We start from the raw sequence: 18,470 nt of genomic DNA, 5'->3' as shown, positions 1-18,470 counted from the left end.
CTAAATAATGTAAAATAAAAAAAAAATTAAAAAATATGAATGACTGTAATTAATTTGCTATACATTTAGCTCTAAGGCTAACATGTGCAATTAACAAATCTTTCATATAACTAGATGACCTTTGAAGTGAACCGCTGTGCTGTTTATAGGGGGAAAACTAATAATTTAGTCAGTGTGCTACCTTATTTAATTAGTGGAATGCTAATGCTAATTTAACAACTTTAATATTTCTGAGTTTAACTTCCTGCAAATCCTAGGAAGGATGATAGTTTGCAAACTATGCAATATTTCTAAGATCATAGTACATTAAAATAGTTTGCCAGTGATTTTCAAATTATGCAAAGACAGAGGTGCACACCAGCATGAATGCCAATTCCCCAGTGTAAAACAGGCCATTTCTCTTCTTTTCTCTTTCTTTGACTCTTTCATTCTATCCCTCCTGCCACTGCAAACATATTAGTTTTTTCCCAACGCCCTCTTTACAGCTGGTCAGCCTGTCATTTCATTTGTTCTTTCATCAGTCTAGCGTGACTTTCTCAAAGGGCAGCTGTGTCTGTGTACGTCTAGAAGTGTGTGTGTGCATGTCTCACTGTAGCATCTGTATCCTTGTGTGGCTGAACGGACCAGTGGAGGAAATGTTAGAACACATTCCACCATATCTGGGCTTTTCTTCTGAAGGTGTAGAATTTCTGGGTCAGAAGTGTTCTGGTTTACATTCTCCTCTTTTGAGTCTGTTGCCTGTTACTGAGAGAAGGCCATAGCAGAGTAGTCATTTGATTGGAGTCATACATAGCCTGGAAGTGAACCTTTCTGTCCCCCTCTTCCTGGAGACCACCAAAACCCTGTTGAGAGATGAAACTGAATCCAACTGAGTTAAAAAATGTTTGATTATGCGCTCCACTGGCAACTGCAAAAGCGCCACGGGTGTCCAGGACTTCAAAGAGGTCAATGACAACAATGTTATGGTGAGCGTGATTTCACCAAGTACAACATGTTCCTGGATCAACATCCTTGTTGATCCTGGAACAACATTCCAATTAACCAATCAGAATTAAGGGATAACTTTTCAGGAAATATCTGTTTTAGGCTTACGATCAGGGTTAGGTGCTTCTACACCCTTGTTAATCAGCTATCATTTCACACTGATTTTAGGAATAAATTATAGGTAGGGTTAGGTTTAGGGGTAGAGATTGGGTTTAGTTTATATTTTTGGACAGTAATGTTGATCCAGGATCAACAAAAGATGTTGATCCAGGAACATGTCTTACTTGGCAAAATCACGGCGACCCAATGTTATCCAGATATCCTAGACTCATGTAGCCAGACTACGTGACTTAACAGCAAAAGTTTTAGTCTACATCCCAAGTTATGGCCAAAAACTTCCAATTTAAACAGGAAGAAACCATCTAACCGACATTTAAAGTGACAACCTTCATATTTCTGTGTTTTTTTTTTTGGTATTTAGGATTCTGATACAGATTACGCCACACACAAAAAAAACGGAGATGGTTTCACAGTCAAAGTGAAATATACTTTTTTGTTTGTAGATATCTAGTCAACTCAAGTGCCTGAACAAAATTCTAAATAAATATTCCATACACTGTGTATTTCAAAGATTTGATTATACTAACTTGGCAAACATTGAGAAAGATGGTGATTTCTCATCCTCAAAGCCAAAAAAAAAACAAAAAAAACACACATTGCAAAAATTTAGATTACAGGTTACCTGATCAAGAAATGCTTTCCAGTGTGCCGTAATAAGTAATAATCAGACGATCATCAAACAAACTCTTGCCAGTCCAAGGGTATCTGAAGTTGAGACCATCAGACCCTGAAATTAAATTAAATTAAAATAAAAAAAATCAGTATCTATCCAGCCATGAGCATGGACTTGGACTTAAGTATTAAAATGTTTTTTTAAATCATATGCACTTCTTTCCTCTCATTTGAATTTGTTAGAATGAAAGCAGTTTTTGTGTCCAGAAATGTCAAATGAAAAGCTGTTTTAATTGGAGATAAATTCCAGAAACCAGGTCCTTTTACAGCCCGTCTTCTTTCACAATTATACTTCATCAGAATGACTGAATGAATGTTGATTTATGCCAGAGAGCGACCAGCGCCGCAGACCCTGCAGGGCCCGCTGAGCTGCGGTCTATAGAGCAAAGCGCGTACCAAACAGCGTGCCTGAACACAGTGAAGGGTGTGGGTGTGCGATTGAGCAATAACGTGAGAAATCACAAAGTCAAAATCTTTGAGATCAAGTGACTGGGCGTCTTCATGTGGCCAGAGTTCCTCTACTCCCATCCAAAACCTCAACCAGACTCCATGCCTCTGCACCCCACTCCCCATCCCAGCTTAAAAAGCACTGCAAGGTTTTTGTTGTATGGAGCATTTCTTGGCCTCTGGAGGGGTTTTAAAGAGTTCCTAAAACAAACGCTTTCACTGCTTAATGTGTATTTATGTCATTTGTCAAGAGGGATGTACAAATCAAGCCCAATCCCTCTTTAGTCTACAAGGCTCCTGCATTGATGAGTATCCATCCAGACCGCAAACAAACCCAGAGGTGAGAGCGGTTGGCGATGGATCTGCCAGCAAAGTGAGAGAAACTCCTAAAAGATATGAATCAGCATTACAAGTCTGGATTAATCCGAAGACACACTTGGAAACAATCACTGCTATTTGGTTTCTTACCTAGTGCTGTTTTGATAGCTTGCTTAATATGACACATACTGGCTCCGTTGTGTAATCCATCAACACACAAGATATGATTTTACACAGGCCAACGCAAACAAATAGCAGATATGGCAATGAAATCATCTGTGCAATAAACAGAGACTGAGAGTTGGGCCTTCTATGGGTGCAGCAATGTTATTCCAGACATCTCGTCAATCTCAGGTGTGTTTGCCAGTCTCCAGGCGAATGCACCTGAAAAAAAGATGGTGTTAATGCTCTAGAGAGATTTTTCCACCACACTATAGAGTCAGTACCTGGAAACTCTGAAACATCTCATATCGAACACTTCCTCCCACCAATCAATAAATCTCCATGACACAAAGATCTATCTTTGAAGTCACTCCAGGCTTTTAAACTTAAGTTGCACTCCCAACCACTGACAGATTCCTTGTCCATGCACAGCTTTCAAATTCAAAATTCAGAATGGATTCTTATTCTCCTAACTAAGGCCAAGTGCACATTTAGAGGGGTCATGACAGGGGTGTCCAAACTTGGTCCTGGAGGGCCGTTGTCCTGCAGAGTTTAGCTCCAACTTGCCTCAACACACCTGCCTGGGAGTTTCTAGTATGCCAAGTAAGACCTTGATTAGCTGGTCCATGTGTGTTTAGTTGAGGTTGGAGCTAAACTCTGCAGGACAGTGGTCCTCCAGGACCGAGCTTGGACAGCCCTGATATTAGAGGTATTTGTACCATTAAAACATCATGGAAATTGTATATCTTAAATCATCCTCCTCAGTATAAAAAAGCAAAAGCAAAAGAGCAACATCCGTGTTGCATCATAAGCAAATGGAGCCCATCATAATCACTGATGCTGTCTACTGTATACAGCATACAGATGCATGTTCAATGTCCGTTTAAACAGCTTGTTGTACAGACTGCAAGTGAATAGTGTATTTTTATTGGCATCCCGGCATGTTAAGAGCATTTGACTGCAGACTGTTTTGTATAAGCAAGGCGCAGTATAATGGAGAATTTGCAAAGGAACATCTGCTGAAGGATGAAGCTGAACTGTATTGGATCTGACAGCAGGAACATCGCAAAGCGTGAGTAAACATTTTCATCTTGTTTGTCTGTAAATTTAAAGGTTTTATACGGATAATGTTTTCATAATTTTTACTCACATGAAACAGCGGGGTGTTGATACTTTTTACCCTGCAATGACGTTTGCCAAGTCAGAATGTCAGAGTCAGAATGATGGCTGAAAATAATCATTTTGGCAAATATATGACAGGGTTTTTTTGTGCAAAAAAAAAAATTTGCACACTTCCTTTACAATTTCACTTATAAAGGGATAGTTTACCCAAAAATGGAAATTCTGTCATTACAAATCCATAAGACTTCAGTTCACGATTGCTTTATATGACATTTTTGGCAAGCAAAATTAATTCTCTAGAAAACACACATTCACAGAATAACAAGAAAGTAGATTCCTGAAAATGTGATGACAAAAAACAAGGAGGACAGACTTGTTTTTACACTGAATTTTGCACAGAATGAGAAAAACAACCTAAAAGAGACTTAAAATATGAATAAGAGGGTGGTTGGGGAAAAGTTTCAACCCATCCTGTGCTCTTTCGCTATTTCATTGGCTGTTGCTAACTGCTGGTCTCTGGCTGGTCAAGACAGTGTGCACTCCTGACGACTGGTCAGCCAGATTTCAAACCAGCATATTTTCCTTAAAAAGCCAAGAAAATATTTAGGCGGGACATGATGATCAAAACTATTACAATAATACAGCCTTGCATTAAGGCAATTACACATCTGATTTATGGAATGGTAGATTATTGTGCATTCAAGTCATACTGCAATTCCACCCAGCACACAGCATTACAGGGCATTAAGGAGCAGTTGCCAGCACTGTTATACGTCTTGATGCTAATACAAGAAAGAATGACAGGAAATGGGTGGGAGCTTTTCCTCAGAATGGCACAGACACCTCTGAATTCCTGGTGTAACACTGACATTGACGTGACATAGATCACCATTAAGTAACCAATGGCTACATACTGCTCATAGAGCCTGTCATGAAATACTTTAGGGTATTGGAATGCATTTTTTATTTATACTGGTGTTGTATACACCTGTTTTAATTATTGTACATGTTTAGGTGATGATGTTTAGCCACAAGGTAAGCAAAAATCTCTGGATGAACTGGAATAAACAGAAAAATGATGGGTTGTTTTTAAACATGCCCTGGGAAAGAACTGAAGCACAGATGAGAACCAGAGTGGGACAGCATTTCCCTCTCAGTCTGTTTTGATCCCCATTCCCTAGATTGTAATCAAAATCATTCCAAGACACAAATAAACAAAATATCTCAGGAAGAAGCTGGCTTCCCTGCCTTAGTGAATTTGAGCTCAGAGACCTGGGGTGAATTCACTAAACAGTTGCATACCATATTTCACCCTGTATCTTATTCACCAAGCGCCTGCAATGCAGGGTCAGCATATTTTATGGGTGTTTTATGCGGTTATATGATTTGCATAATTCCTCTAGTCAATCAGAAGTACAAACAAGTAGACAGTGCCTGCAAATAAACAATGCTATAAAGAGTAATTCATTCTTAGCAAAATCCCCCTTAGTCTGTGATACAAAGCAATGCAAATTCGTAAAGAATTTAACAGCACTGGTTCTAATTTTTCTTTATAATTCCAGTGAACTGATTCACTGAAAAAGAAACAACTCATTAGAATCATCCATTTGGGAATCAGATTACACTGCTTGCACTGTAGATTTATGATTCACTAAAATAACAAATGCATAAGATTTGTTCGGATGTTGGACTACACTGAATGGGGTTTCTGGTTCACTAAAAAGAACTGACTTACTGCATTCCACTCCCTCTCCATGCTGCAAATGACATTAGGCTGATAAGGCTGAAATATCAGAACTTGTCTGTCTCTTTCACTCTCAATTTTTTCTCTCTCTCTCTCTCTCACACACCCTTTCCCTAACTGTTGATGTGTATTCAGCATTCCAGGGACTCAGTGGCCCCCAGTGTGATTGTGCTGCACTGTGTGTTTCATTATATAAGCCAGTGCTGCTGAAATGAGCAGGGGCTCATGTCCTTTGTATGGAGGCCTCTATCTTTTTCACTTGGTCACTAGAGACCGGCAGCAATTAGGGGCAGAGCAGATATGCCAGGCTATGTCAACATTTACTAAGAAATCCATTGCCTTTCTCCATCGTACGTCAATAAACGAATCTATACCTCTCTGCTAATGCTCCGTTCGGTCTCCCAGGTTTTTAATTAAGCTGTTTTGATGGTTTTCAAATGTCCAGACAACTCTCACAGCTTTTCAGACTGCCCAAATATGGTGCTTGTGTCTGATAGCCTCTTAGGAAAAATATGAATCCCATGATTCATAGCGCTATTTGTACAGCTACCTCTCTCCCCTCCTTTTGCAACAGGCCTGGGAGCAATTACACTCTATGACTCCAGCCATATGTGCTCGGGCTTCTCAAATTCTTATTCTCTGATTTAACAACCCCCCTTCATATCTTTTCCATTCAATGACTTGAAGTATTTTCATTCTTTGGACAATGAACAATACTTGAATGCTTTTTTTCTCCTTACAATCTTTCTTTTCCATCACCAGCTTGTCTGGCTTTCAGCAATCATCTCATGTCATTGCTTTTGTTGTACATTCAAAGGGGAAATGAATATTGAATAATTACATAATGATCAAACCTTATGTGTGAATTGAGCTACTGATGAAAGCTTCCTCCCTGGCTCAGCCGGATCGTTTTTAATAGACTCAGAGAGTGTATTTTTACTCTATGTCCTATGGTAAAACTTGACCATAAGACTGATCGGAGAACAGTTTTGTGGTTTCTCTCATAAAAGATGATCCCGGGATTCTGGGAAAGCCCTGATGTTTTACACTCCTTTTTTTCACTGCATACTATATGCGTTATTTAACCACATGGTTCTCCATTAGCCCCTGCTGTGGACAACAGGACATTTTGAGCAAGGAAAAGTGCCTCAGGCCACGGACACAAAACCAAGCCTTTCAACAGACAGAAAGGACTCATTCAAGTTCACCGCCTCCACAGAAGAGTTCCAGGGCATTAGCCGAAAGAGCTGTCCTGCAGCTGTTAGGCAGATGCCTTGATTGTGGGCCTTGGGATGACCCCATTATTCGGGATGGTCCAGGGGAGCAGATAAACAGACCTTCGTTGCCTCTTACACCCGGTCAAACAAGATGAGATGAAAGGAGAATGTCAAGTCGCTGATGTCATGCCTTGGAGTTGTAGATCAACGTCAGGCTGTATATTTTTGCACACATAGCTTTTCCTTGACCTTATTTCATGCTACTTTTGAGCTTGAAATGAGGATGTGCTCATCGGATTACCTCTCTGTCTTCTTTGAAAAGTCTGAAAAGTCTCTGTCTTTCATCTGAAAGTCTTTGTGCTGAAACATAAGCAGCTGTCTGCGCAGACAGCATGTCAGAAGCGGGTTCAAGCTCAAACTTGTGGTTGACAGTCATTTTAGGACTACTGTGACACCTGGGTTCTTTAATCGGATTCACCTCTAGTTAAAGGATTAGTTGACCCAAACATGAAAACTGTACCATTATTTACCCTCACGTCATTCTAATCCAGTCTGACTTTTTTCACTGTAAAAAAAAGGGGGATTTTGAATTGTACTGCATGGAAAAGAATGACTAATAAATGCAGACTTGCTTTCAAACTTCAAAAATGATGCAAAATATCATATACCGGTAAATGCTACATACAACCTGTACACTATATAGAGTTTTCTTAGGCCATGAGAAAAATTTTGTGAAAGAAAATGTAATCATTATTCACTGGAAATCGTGACAACAGCCTTAGCTCTCCTTTGGCACATTCTCCTTGTTCAGAGGAAAACTGATTCTTGAATTAATCGTTCTGTTGAGTTGGATCTTTCCAATGAATCATTTGATTCAGTTTACAGAAATGATATGAAATAAATATATAAAGAAAGTGTAATTTAAATTACAGTACTGCTTTAACACAGTGGCGAGGATAGGCGCTACATTGTTCGCTTCTATTATATGGCAAATGGTAAATGCAATAGCTGTCAATCTACTATGGTTTGCTAATGTTTGGTGAAGCTACAAACGAAAATACTGGTATTGACTGGTCTACTGAAACAATTACACTTGTATACTACTAGCTGAGACCTTTTTCAACGACATATGACAAGTCTATGTATTATGTAATGATTATGCCATTTTTAGCTGTCGGAATTACCTTGCTTGTTTTATCTCAAAAATTGTAAAATTATGTACTTTCATTTTAGAGTAGGCACTGAGGTCCAACATATTTCAACAAAGTCTACTTACTTTGAAAATGTCTGGCCTCGCCACTGCTTTAACAACATCAGAACGACATCCAGAAAGGCCTCTAGGGCTTTAATGCTCTAATGTTCACTAACATGCTCGCAACTTAACAATGACCTCCCTTTCCAAGTAAACAGACATCCAAAAACAAATATAGATAAGTAGAAACAGGGTTTTTTGAGGAGGGTTTATGTTAGTTTATTCCCTCTCACGCTCTTGCGCTTTGCCTCTGCATTTTTCTCTTTTTTAAAATCCTCTTTGGGAAGCTGGATTTTGATGCTTATTCCATGCAGAACTTCCTGTGGTTTTACTGGCCCTCTCGGCTACTTGACGGGGTTAAAAGTCAACTATCGGTGTGTGCCATTTTAGTCCAGCCTCAAAAGAAAGGCTTATTGTTTTAATGGAGGGTCTGTTGTGTGTTGTTAACAGCCTCACGTACAGTCATTCAGGTGTGTAATGGGGCGGAAGTTGATAGTGCACCATCAGAACATAACTGTCTTTGAGATATGATGTATGGACCAAATGGAGCTGGGAAAAGAATTTCCTTTGTTTCAAAGGAAACGGGAGGTGATAGAATGGGAGGGCTGGCCAATTTGACATTACCTTTTTAGTTAGACAGCCTTTCCTAAAATCAGCATTCATTGGGGTGTGTGGCCTCACTGAAACTACATTTCTTTTATATGTGTCTGTTCTGCGTTGGGTTATTGTTGTGTGATCGTATTAAGTCATAGAGATTGATTTCAAAGCCTCGTTATTCTTTGTTCTACAATGCAATTCCCATAGTCCAGCCCTGCATTGTGGTGCACAAACTATTTCTTCTTTTATTGAAAAATGCTATAACTATAACTGATGCAACATTTTCCTCTTCCAAAGCACTAAGATTCTCAGTATTTTTCTTCAGTAAATACACCCAGAATCACTAAAAGACAAACTATAAAATAACAAGCCCACAGCAGACATGTTGTGGGCTTATGAAATTTGTTCACATAAAAAACAAAAACGATTTAAACAACCTAGCGTCCGAAAGTGGACAATAATTTAGCATATTATAAGAAGACAGTAATGTTTTTTGCAGAGGACGTGATTTCCAGTTCCCTTTACTGTTCTACAGTACATAAAACTCAAAACCGTTTTTGCTCAGCTTGGTAAAGCAAAACTTCAATGTCAAGTTTTATTATTCTGGATGAATAATTCAATCAAGGAGGGACACAAAACTGTCAACATGTCTTCCAGCTACGCAGGAAGAAAAAAACTCTTCTGGGAATATCCCACTATGAAATTATTTTGTACTCTCTCTCATAACACAGGCCTTGCATTCAGGTGCGTTTTGTGTGAGTTAGGTGTGTTTTAACTAGGCCTTCTTCTATCCAGCATTTGTGAACACAAAAGGAAGACCGCAGACGTGCCCTCACCCGGGATGGCTGGACCAGACTTGCCCTTTGAGGTTTTGATATGTCATCACTTCCCAAAAGGCTGGGCAAAAACATCACCCCACCCCCAACATTTCTCTAATGCTGCATTCCAGACACCTTGGAATTCTCCCACCTCTTCCTTTAAAACAACCACTGGAATGGTGCTCGAGGTCAGACATCTGGCATCATTTGATGTCATTTCCAAGATGGCCGCCCAAATTTAAAGAACAATAAATAAATAAATAAATGTTCTTTCGAACTTTCTATACATCAAAGAATCCTGAAAAAATGTATTACAGTTTCCACAAAAAAAATATTATGCTGCACAAGTGTTTTCAACATTGATAATATGTTATATCTTGAGGACCAAATCAGTATATTAGAATTATTTCTGGAGAATCATGTGACACTGAAGAGTTTGGTATATTTAATATTTTTCTATTTGTTGGCTATTTTAGAGCACTCACAAGCATTTTGTTTCTTAATGGTTCAGGCTATACCATAACTGGCATAACAAAACAAAACTGTCTCAGTGAGTTAAGGCGCCATCTTGTTTTTGTTTTTTAACATTTGACCATGATTTATGATTCACTGGAACCTTATTCAACTCAGAAATGTCTTGCTATCAGTATTTTAAAGAAAAACAGGTTTTAGTATTTACAGTCTATAATTACATCTAAAATATCTCCAACATTTCGGTAAAATATAATATTGCAGTACATTAATCACACAGTAATCCAGGAGTGGCTTGACTGATGGTGGTTTGTTATCAGCAGGCTCTGAAAGGCTTCAGCTGAGATGAACAGGACAGTCCGATCTCTGTGAGGAATGTGGAATCACTAAATTACCAATAACCATTTTAATCCAAAGCTATTCTTGGACAAACTCTTTGTATTGTAAAAAATACAAAAGAAACAACAGAAACTTACATTTCACTATTGTTATGCATTATGCATTTTTTTTTTAATTGACATTTCCAGCGGACTGGAATGTTTTCTGGCACTGATGGGAAAAAATATTACAGGGAGGATGTCATTATATGTCAGTGAAACCAAATCTCAAAGTCCCTGCTATTTGCATTCAAAACTGAATAAAGCCAAATACTTACCTTCCATTTGTCACTGTAATATTATTACCGTGCTTTCAGGAAGACTGAAAAACTTTCAGCAAACAAGTCGTCTGAATCTGCGAACTATCGCAGAACATCCCCTCATGCATATGTCCAAGCACCCTGTAAAGGGTAGACAAATGACTCCCTCTCCCAAACAGGTTTTTTTAATTTTTTTTTTTATTATTTCTTTTTGTGGTTTGAGTCAGAGTGGGTTGTTGTGGTATAACTGAGTGTTTTGACTGCCAGTAACAGGTCTTGAGATTGAAAAGAGATAAAAAACAGACCACAATACTCTTATGAGGAATATTTGTTACTATTTATCTTTGACACATCATCTATACCATTATACCTGACAAAGAGCTGCTTGTCTTCTGCTATAATATAATAAGATACAAAAACAGACATTCTCTCCGTTTTGTCTTTGTTATGTTTAGCACATGGTATTTGCAGATTATTAATATTAACCTAATGACATTCAGTCATTTAAAATGTCATTTTTCTTTAAAAAAATAAGGTTCTAACTGGAGCCAAACAGTTTTTACAGACTGTTTCTTGGTATATATATAGACTGAAGAGGTTTGTTGACTATTTTTAGAGCACTCACAAGCATTTTGTTTGTTCATGATTACAGGTATGTTTGTGCCATAACTGGCATAACAAAACAAAATTACTAAATGTATACAAAGAACATTTATTTTTGTATTAAGTGTATTAACCCACAGACATCAGCTTTGCAAGCTTCAGCTACCATATTGTACAAGATTTAGCTATAGCATATTTTTTCATGCATTTACTGACTGCCAAAATAAAATTGATCACTGGTTTTGATGCATGCACATTAAGTCTATGTCATGCAGTGATATTCATGTAGTGACTGGTCATGCAGATGTTAAGTTGGTATGTGTCTGAGGGGTGGATGGATACTGTAGGCCTGCTTACCATTATACCTTCCCTGTAATGAACAATTCCATGCTGCGGCCAATGTGATGCCCACTGTTAAAGTCCAACATATGGTACAACCCACTGTCAGACTTTTTCCTAACATGTCTAAAATAACAACAGGAGAAATTAATGAGACTATTGGTAGTCAGAGCAGCATGGGAAGTCTCGGTCATAGCCAAGTTATTTGGGTCTGAAGTCTGTATCCCCCCCCCCTTTCTATCAACCACAGACAGAGATCACAGACTGAACAAAAACAGCCTGATTGAAGGTCTGTTAAAAACAGTATTCTGTAGCTACTCTTTGAGATATCTTGCTTCAGCTTTGTTACACTTCCTGTCATCTTCCTTTGATTACAACCACAGCTGAATCCCATTAGGCATGGAAAACTTTATTTTTTCCATTGGCCAACTGTCATATTTTATCTCTTTTTAGACAAAGAAGTGTCTGTTTCACTGCAAAGACCAAAGGAAGAAATAATGTTCGTGTTAACACTTGCCATGTTGATGATATTTATGACATAGACAAGAGTTCTTTGAGCAGATACCAAAGTTGAATTTAATGCAAACCGTCAGGCAAACGTGGAGCTGCAAGCGTTCTAATCCAGTGTTAGTTCCAGCCTCAGACAGGACCGCACACAGTCCGTTTGCTGAATGTCTGATGCATACTGCACACAAAACTATAAACATTCATGATTGAGCAACTACAAATCAGATTTTACACAATTTCTGGAGGGCCCATTTTCTTGGTGTTTATGTATAGCAGTATGTTATTTTGTAATGATGATGCCAAAAGATGCTTTCTATGAATACTGTACAAAATAGAGAATAAAACACTTTAAAAATTCAGTCTTTTTTGATCAGTAATTGGTCAATTAGAAGAGAAGCTTGAACTTCAGTATATGTCTATTCTCAACATCAGGATATCAAATTAAATATATTTAAAAAAAAAAAAGAATAAGCAAAAGTAAAAGAGTAAAAAAAAGTTTTTTTAAAAGTTCAAATAAAGCAAAAGATTATGGAAGCTTGTTTCCGCCATGAGAAAAATGAAATAAATAATTACAACTTTTGTGAGATATAAAGTCAGAATTTTGGAGATATTTACTTAGAATTGCAAAATATACATTTTCTCAGAATAACATTCTGAGAGAAAAAAAGTCAATTGCAAGATAAAAAGTTGCAATTACTTTATTTTTTATTCTGTGGCAGAAAAAAAACAGAATAGTGAGATGTAAAACTCAGAATTCAGAGAAACAAAGGATACATTGCGTGATATAGGTTTGCAAGATGTAAACTCGGAAAAAAATGTTTTTGTAATATAAGATATATTATATTAAAAGATATAATATATTAAAAGAGTTTATTTTTCAAGTTAGTCACAATTTCCTTTTTTATTTTTTTATCTCCTGCATGGCGGAAACAACCTTACAAACGATATAAAGCAAGAGTTAAAAAATAATAATAAATAAAATAAAATAAAATATTTCTTTCTAAGCATGAAGGATACGTCTCAATGTGTTGTTAATAGTCAAAGTCCTGGCTTTGTGAGACTATTTAAGCCTTGGAGTGTCTTTTGGGGGAAAAAGATCATACTTAAATACAGGTGCATTGCAATAAAACTCCCTGCAATTATTGCTCGGGCCTTGCAGCTTCCTCTTTCCATATTAATTCTGCTATATAATATTGCCTGTTGCACAGATCAGGAGTCACATCTGCACTTCTGGGACTAAAGTAAGTGTTTTATAAGCCTCTGTACAGAGAACGATACGCTAATTACAGGGAGCAAAATCGTATTGACGGGGGATGATGTCATCTTTGTTATGTCATCTCCGCTTAAAAGCTACTGCAGATGCTCCGACATAAAAATCCTCGCTGTCTCCATTCACTCTTTTCACAGAGCACACCTCTAGTATGGGAACAAACGCTATGGCAAACAGCAGAAGCTTATAGGTGGAAACTGGGAGGAGGAAGGCCAGTTGTTGGCAACCCAATAGGAAGTGCCATGATTCTCTTTGACCTTGGGAGGAAATGACACAGTGGAAATTGCAGCGAGTTGTTGAAGCCAAGAGAAACCGAAGCCTCTGCGCTGTAGACTCCCGCTGCGTGGGCCCGACCTGGCACTCAATTCCATGGATATGATGTGTTCCGGAAAGAAAGGGTTGGTTAAATGCCTGTCTCAGAATATGGTGAGAATAGGAGAAGTTATTTCCGCTAGAGAGATTGGCTGCAGGTGCTGCATTGTGAAGTAAAACCCCTTCTAGCAGCACTCTCTGTCTTTAACTACTTTATTACCATATGTAAATTACCAAAATAGTACTGGTTAAAGGGATAGTTCACCCAAAAATGAAAATTAGCCCATTATTCACTCACCCTCAAGCCATCCTAAGCGTATATGACTTCCTTCTTTCAGATGAATCCAATCGGAGTTATATTAAAAATTGTCTTTGATCTTCCAAACTGTTTAATGGCAGTCAGCGGGTGTTGCAGTTCATTAGTCCAAAAGAAGTGAAATAAAGCGCATCCATCCATAATAAAAAGTGCCTCACACGGCTCCGGGGGGTGAACAAAGGCGTCCTGTAGCGAATCGATGCGTTTTTGTAAGAAAAATATCCATATTCAAAACGTAATAATCACTTTAATATAGCTTGCGCCAACAGTTGTACATGGAAGCAGCTCCGGGAGGATGACGTAAGATGTCGGCGTTGCACATGCGCCGGTGAGTCTCGTGACTGCATATACACCTAGGATGCCTTGAGGGTGAGTAATTCATGGGCTAATTTTCATTTTACCCTTTAAATAATGATGTCTGTTAGAAAGGCACAACAGAAGAGAGATTGATCAAAGCATAAAGGGACATATGGCTTGTATTACCACCTAAACCCAGTTTCCAACAAGCTCAATGAACATATATATATATATATATATATATAAACGCTTAGCCGAAACAGAGACGTCTCCTCTATTTTCGGCCCATCAAGCAGGCCACAACAGCTCATGCGTGTTGTAATTTCAGCCTTTCGCCAAGCTTTAATTGTCTGGTTAGACAGTAAACATAAATTAGTTGCTTGCATCTTTTCAATAGAGAGCTCTACTCTGCAGACAGAAACATTTGCGTTGCTTAGTGAGAAAACAACTTGTAACCAAACTTTGTGATTAAAATGTGGCAACGTCTGTGGTGGGAGAAAGCCATTTTTGACAAAAAAAAATGGTCGGGTCACAGACATTTACATGCTGCATGAGGCATGTACGTTATGTATACAGTTTGTGTTGGCCATAACTTCTGCATATGGAACAAGTATGCACTAAAAATCCACAAGAGAAGCTTACAGCCATCAGCTAGTGATGGACGATACCACGGCTTTTCTAAATACTACCAGGGCAGATATCAATACCAATTCAAAGGATAAAATAGTATTATAGCCATTTATACGCTATATTTAAAAGCTAACAGCAACCATTAATAAACTTTGAAGTCTACATATATTTTACATAAAGTGTGCAATTTTTCATCACTAATACCGAAATGTAATTTTTTTTTCCAAACAAAAGAAAATACAAAAAATTAAATGAAATCTATCTTTCTATCCAGGCAGGATAAATCACAATGTGCTTTTATAGTCAAAAGTCTGGCTATGCAAGACTATTTCAGCCGTTGTTGTATTGGTCTTGCAGATTCTTCCTTCCATATAAATTCTGCAAGTATAGCAAATATAGGCAAATTTAGCTTCATGCTATTCAGTGAAGTTAAAAACTTCGAATGATGATGTTACATTGAGCTGAGGGAGAAAGACTTACAATTGTAACACAATTATTTGTTAACACACTCATTTTTCCACACCAATAATCTTAAACTGCTGATAGTCTTTTATCAGACTTGTGATTAATTAGGTTATGCAAGGCAATGACTTTTAAGTATTAAAGCATTCCTTGCATTCTGTTTAAAAGTAGCCCATAAATATTTCATTGTACGCTCACCTACAGAAGGTGTGACACTTTGCTTGTCAAATAAGATATTAAATCACTCTTAAGTGAAGAATTGACCATAATAACTTTAAGGAATTTTCTTTTTTCAGCAGGATGCTTGTTTTTGCAAGTCCCCTCTTCCTGGATGTCTATGTTCTTGGATTAGCTGAGTGTTTGCCGGGTCCAAATAAAACACAGCTGACGTCAGTCACTGGAGTCCTGCCCTTCGAACACCAACCCAATCTAAAGCATGATCTCTGAGTAAGATCCTGTCCAGACAATGCCCCACTTCCCTTTACACCAATGCAAACAGGTCTGGCCATGGAGCACTCACAGTAAAAACAGGCTGACAAAGAGCTGGGGCTGAATGGGGGTAGAGGAGCCAAAGTCTGGGATTAGTTAGCAGAGGGTTGACGGGGTCCCTGCAGCACGGACGTGAACTTCAAAGGCCTGACCTCTCAGAGCACAGGCACACAGAGTGATGGGAGTGATAGATGCTGTAATCTGAGCTCTTTTTGTCCCGATGGACTGCATCGGTCATCCTGGGTGAATTTACAGGATGGCATTTTGTACTAATGTTGCTGAAAGACACTTTCAATGGATAGGCTAAAAAACAGATAATAAATTCTCAAAATAATGAAGGGTTTTTTAGTAAATGCCCAATGTTTTTAGAAAATATTGACTGCAAACTTTAGAGGTTTAAACTCAACATTATTTTATTTTACATTTTATGTGAGGTTTGCCATTTTCCAACCCTAAATACAAATTTAATTCCTGATTTTGTTTTGTAGTAAACATTAAAAATAAATGACAGTTTTCATTTTCATTCTCTAAAATTATATTAAAATTTAATTCAATTTTAAATTCAATTAAATCAAATTTAAAATAAATATTAAATTAAATGTTGGTTTAATCTATTTCCTATCAATTTAAATAAGTATATCATATTTGTTTAATGATTTTCTTAAAATAAATCCTTTTTAACACTAAATAGTTATAATTCCTGATTTGTATGATTTTGTTGTAGCAGTAAACATTAAATATATATTAACATTAAATTAAAATAAGACATTCAAAATAAAATAAAATATTTTGTAACTCCATATCAAAATGGTCAAGACTGTCATGACCTTTGAGGTGGAACTGGCCAAAATCAACATTGAAAGAGGGGGAATCAGATTAACATAATAGTTTTCAATAAAAATAACTATGGGATTTGTCTCTCTAATACATTAACAGGACACCAAAATTGATTTATTACAAACTTTCAGCGGAGATATTTCCATTCTTTTAGTAGTCTTTTTTCTTTTTCTTTTTTGCAACCTTGGGAAACTCTAAGAGCAGAACATAGGGTTTCACACTGTGGATTTCACACTTGGCTGTAAGCAGAGAACAGGTATTGAGTGGAGCTCCACAATCTTGTTGGATGGCATTACGCATCGCTCCTAGTGTCCTGATGGGCCAGTGGAGCTCTCTGGATTCGGTTTTCCTCGCTGACAGCGGTTAATCCACTTTGGCTGGTGTTGGCAGCACCAGGCCAGGGCTCCACAATGCCTCGCTCTGTTGCCCATCACATGTCCTGTGGAGAGCTGCAGATGCGCCCGCGCAGGAGGGACCGCTATGGCCGACTTACTAGATGTTGGTTACAAATCTTCCCTTTCTGCGTCTTCATCAGCTCTGCAACCCCTCTGAGATCTGCCTCTCCGACACATCAGTCCCTCAGCTTCTGTAAGAACAGCTGCCAGCAGCTCACAGTTTAACCCATGGGCCGTTAAGGACGTCAGCACAGATTATGGAATTAAACTGCGACTCTGATTAGGAACAGATATCACCACAGAGATGCCTGACTTCTGTTAGCAGTCTGGGGGACTGTCTTTATCATCTTTAATGTGCTCTCTAGTTGTTTTGTTTTGTTTTGTTTTGTTTTATTTTATTTGCCCCCTTACAACCAAAGGTCGTAAAACAATGAACTCTGAGTTATTACAGTAGATCACGTTCCAGAGATCCCAAATTCTTGTTTCCCTTCAGCGTTCCAAAAGCTTGTGACTTGAGACAAACTGCTTAATATCATTATCTTCAAAGAAGCCACAGGAAAAGAAATCAGATTCATGCAGATTAACTTTGAGATTTGCTAAATGCATGGCATCCCTTTGAGAGAAATGAACTGTGAGGCTTCAAAGAGGACAGATAACAAGAGCTGTTTACTTTGATGCAAAACTGCACTGCAGTGTATGTCACACAGCCACAACCAGCCCCATTCATCATGATGAATGTCAGCAGATGTCAGCACATTAAGTTACCATGGGAATTAGTTTTTGTTGTTTTTGAAAACAGGTGACAATCACATCCTTGCCCTATTTTTTTAACCTTATTTATTTACTTACTGATAGCACACTCCCGGTCTTATTGTGAAAAATGAATTTTTGTATTTTAATCTAAAATAAAATGAATTAATTAAATATAATATTGTGAATTATTATTTTTTGCACATTAATTTAAAATTTAAATAATTAATTAATTAAATATTGTGACTGATTATTTTTGTGAATTATTATTTTGAGCAAAAATTAAATTAAAACAAATTAAATAAAACAGAAACTTAAATCTGATGATTATATGATAATTAATGTACGTTAAAGTTAACAAAATACAAAAAAAAATACTGTCACTGATTAATTTATGCACATTCACTTAAAATTAAATTATTTAATTTAATATTGTGAAAAATTATCTTGAGCATACATGAATCCAATATTAAATAAAATATTGTGAAAAAATTGTGCTTATTAATCTACAATTATTATGAATTATTAATTTCTACTTGTTAATCTAAAATTAAATAACTACAATAAATAAAATACTGTGAATAATTCATCTGTGCAAATTAATTTAGGAATAAATAAAAATATTGAATACAAATAATTAATCTTTAATTAAATACATTAATAACTAAAAAATAAACACTTTTTGAGATCCCACTTTTCACA

General features: G+C 37.3%; 1 protein-coding gene across 1 annotated transcript in view; it reads right to left on the bottom strand.

Annotated features, from left to right (window-relative positions):
• LOC107749747 (synaptopodin-like) overlaps positions 1 to 18,470 on the bottom strand; it is a 49,358-nt gene that overhangs the window by 17,745 nt on the left and 13,143 nt on the right. The window contains exons 2-4 of the mRNA XM_016564900.1: positions 2,692 to 2,925; positions 1,727 to 2,609; positions 591 to 842 (exon numbers count right to left, since the gene is read on the bottom strand). The gene's annotated coding sequence lies outside the window, so the exon portion shown is untranslated. The remainder of the gene's footprint in view (positions 1 to 590; positions 843 to 1,726; positions 2,610 to 2,691; positions 2,926 to 18,470) is intronic.

The sequence above is a fragment of the Sinocyclocheilus rhinocerous genome, unplaced genomic scaffold, assembly GCF_001515625.1.
Source record: "Sinocyclocheilus rhinocerous isolate Xijiao unplaced genomic scaffold, SAMN03320098_v1.1 scaffold860, whole genome shotgun sequence".
Lineage (NCBI taxonomy): Eukaryota > Metazoa > Chordata > Actinopteri > Cypriniformes > Cyprinidae > Sinocyclocheilus > Sinocyclocheilus rhinocerous.
This window is presented reverse-complemented; position numbering and strand designations above follow the sequence as displayed.